This window comes from Protobothrops mucrosquamatus, unplaced genomic scaffold (assembly GCF_001527695.2).
Source record: "Protobothrops mucrosquamatus isolate PMUCROS unplaced genomic scaffold, P.Mucros_1.0 scaffold8717, whole genome shotgun sequence".
Lineage (NCBI taxonomy): Eukaryota > Metazoa > Chordata > Lepidosauria > Squamata > Viperidae > Protobothrops > Protobothrops mucrosquamatus.
The window spans coordinates 1,322-5,240 of NW_015394511.1; positions in this window are offsets into that span (position 1 = coordinate 1,322).

Below are 3,919 nucleotides of genomic sequence, written 5' to 3' on the forward strand. Positions count from 1 at the left end.
AGCCAAGATGCAACGTTCGGGACAAAAACATTGAAAGGCACAAAAGAACTCCATATATGTTTTTCTACATGTATAAAAACCTGTGTTTCTTTTTCCCGAGTGGGATTATTAAGACAAAAACAGTGCAGCAATATTTAAAATGAACATAAACAAAGGTTTACAAATTAAATTGCTACAAATACAGTATAATTTTAATAATATTGTTATACCAATATATATAAGTAGAAAGAAGCATAGATGTCCCCCCAAATCTTAAAATAAATAATTGGCTTATACAGTAAAATGAAGCACTAGTCTTAAGTAAGGATCTTTTCAGTTTTTGAATACTCCCTTTGTTTCAATTATCTACAAAACATGTAGCTTTTGTCCCCCTTACCTAAAATAGGGCTGTTCAATTTTGACATGGATGGCCTCTTTGATCCCTCTTTCAAATCAGCTGTCTTCTCTGTCCAAAATGTGGACTCAAGAGTGGCCTTTGCCTTTAAATGCAAATGGATTGCTGAATCTTGTCGTGATGGGTTTATTCTCCTATATTGTGCCATGCATTTATGAAGTGGTTGTTTTGTTTCCCCAATGCCCAATGTTTGAAAGATGGGTCAAAGAGACCATCTATGTCAAAATTGAACAGCCCTCTCTCAACAGAGGGGGAGGGATATGATACGATCTATCTCAGGGGTAGTCAACCTTGGCTCTTTTATGACTCGTGGACTTCAACTCCCAGAATTCCTGAGCCAACTAAGCTGGCTCAGGAATTCTGGGAATTGAAGTCCACGAGTCATAAAAGAGCCAAGGTTGACTACCCCTGATCTATCTCCAGTCTACAGCACAGTCATTTCAGTAGTTCCAAGAAGGCTCCACACCCATTTGCTCTACTTAGGACACAAGATAAACTTTCAAGTGGCCTTGAGGACTCTCTAAAAGAATGCAAATGACCAGCTGTCTGCAAGGAATATAAATCCTTCCATTCCCAGCCATCCAGTCAGAGCTGAAGCATCTTTTTGGATGAGAAGCAAAACATCTTCAAAGAAAAACAAGAAAGTCCAGTTGCCTCTTGAAAAAGCAGCTTTGGGACAATCAGGACCTAGATGACTGAGAATCTCCAGAGACATAAGAAAGACCTTCTGATCCAGGAATGGGCATAATCATGGCCACCTGGTCTTTGATGAGGAACTGGTGAGTCTAGAAGGATCCTTAGGTTGCCCTCTGCAAGTGTTTGGGGCAGTGCTATCCAACTAGAAGCAAAGATGAAAAATCTTTGGACCTAGTGGTTCCACACTGCAGCTATGAGTGGTTATAAGCTGGATAGTGCTTATAACAAATGTTCTATATCTATAAATGTATACAACCCCTGCTCCTTTAACAAATTAAAAAAAAAATAGAATTTGAGAAATTAAACATAGACAAGATAACTGATGTTTATCCATTTTCCATTATTTATTCAAATCTTATTTTCAACAAATCTGTCAATATATGCAAGATCATATTCAAAGCCCTCCCACAGCCCAGCAGCATTACAATTACTGAACCACCATGGTGTACAGTATAAAATAAGTGCTATCTACAAATATGGTTTAAACTTATTTATCCTACAGTCATGACGGATAAACAAGTAGTTCATTTGCTCTCAGCAGAATTTCCTTCTAATACATAAAGAGTATGATGACAGAAAGCAACAGACTGGATATTAAAAATACTTATAGGTCACTTCTGCTACTGGAGGAATGGGGCCAGACTGCACAAAAGAAATCCAGAAGGCACACTGTGGCATCCGTTAAGGCTAGAATTACCAGCCTTTCAATTTCTTGCCTTTTGTGAACCATATTTTGCAACAAATATTAAAATGCTAATTTGTTTGAAGTCTTATTACATGCATTTATCCCTAATATCTTGCCTATAGCTTTTTAAAAAATGTTTCATTTTTAGAAGTATTGTTAATTTCCATTTTGTTAAAATAATCCCTAAAGCTTGTAATTTTTGAACGTGATCAATTACAACTCTCATCATTCAGCATGGACCAATTAAGCTAAGAGCCTTGGTGATTTGTAGTCAAATACATGAGGTGAACACCAAGTCAGGAAATGCTATTTTCGAAAAACATTCTTATCTACCACAATTTATTTACGAATGCAAAAGGAACTCTTTTTTATATTGGTTCCTGCTATTTATTTCAAAACATGATTTTGCTCTTCTCTAATTCACTGTTCTCCCAATGTGTTGGCTCTCAAAGTTTTTATCTTGCCAACTTGTACAGCTAATAGTAGTTGGCAGGAGATGGAAATCCAGAACATTTAGAAGGCATCACGTTGGGGAAAGCTTCATTAGAAGATAAATATCTGGATGGAGAGAATGTTCAAAGTTATTTTTGGTGAAACACAATGTGAAAAGACAGCCTTATTTCAAATGGGGAACATCAGATCCATGACAACCATAGAAAGTGTTCTCAAGATACAATTCATCATCTTCCAATATTAAGATCACTTTTCTTAAAACAAACAAAAGCTTTTTTTAATGGTACATGGAATTATCATGTTGGTCCTTTTTCTACAAGAGAGATAGGGTGGGTTAAAGCGAGTATAGTATTTTCCCTCACACTTATACTAGTGGTAGGGTTCAAAAGCTATCTGAAATTGCTTCTTATGGAAGGAGACAGTTCCTTTCTCCAATTCTGGACTGACAAGCCAGAAAAAAAAGGGCTCAGTGTAACACAGCTTGAAATATCAGGAATACAGGAGAGGCATTAAAACTCCTTCCAATTTACAGATTTTGTCAGTGCCTGAGTATGCTCAATCTACACCAGGGATAGGCAACCTTGGCTCTTTTATGACTCGTGGACTTCAATTCCCAGAATTCCTGAGCCAGCCATGCTGAGGGGAAAGGGAGAGGTTTCCAACCTGAGCCATGCTGACTCAGGAATTCTGGGAGTTGAAGTCCACAAGTCATAAAAGAGCCAAGGTTGCCTACCCCTGATCTACACAGTAAAAGAGGGACCTTCATGACGTCCAGTGTATATTCCTATAGTAGACAAAGGGTAATGTTAAGGAGTATATACCAAAGTTATAGGATCTGAGTATCTGGAGGGGGCCCTAGCTCTTGCTGGGTATTATTTTTTGGGTACTTTCCTGCTGAAAGATGCTTTGACCAAGGCACAAGCATTGAGGTGCTCCGTAAGGATTACTTCCTATCCCTATGTGCTAGGGAGTCCCTAGTATCAAGGGCAGCTGAGTTAGCTGTGCTTATGGAGTGTGCCACCCCCATGAAACAGACTTTATCTTTAATCTCACAAATTAGTTTGATGTATGCTTCGATTCCCTTGGAAATCAGATTAGGAAGGCTTTGCAGCTGAAATATAAACGCTGAAAGTCAACCAGGATGTTTTCTACGGTTGTAAAGTCCTGTTTTATTTAGGTAGATTTTGATGGTTCATATAGCACTTCTATTTCAGAATTCCGCCTGGCTGTACTATTATGACTATTTCCAATTTCATCCCTTTCCATATTGGGTGTTCTGAGGACAACCCATGCAAGGGTTTGAACAGGGAATGACTGAGGGTTTCTGAGTATTAGTTCTATTAGAAGATAACTGTGGTCTTAATAACAGCCCACCTCAAGAATTTCTTGATAACTTTGGATAATTTTGTTATTTTATCATAGTCAGGAAGATAGTTCTACTCAATGTGTCAGCCTTCCCAGGTATATCAGATGAGAAACAGACCAGATGAGCGAGAATTTTGAACTTGGAAGGATGGGATTTGTACTTTGGGTGGCATGCTTATCTCTTTATGCAAAAAAAGATTGATAAAACTTTTAGAAATCATATAATAAGGGCTGCATTGTTGAGAGTTTGGCAAAAATATTTTTTCAAGTTTGATGTTAAACTTCCAATTTGGGTGATACCGTCACATATTTTTCTGACTATACCT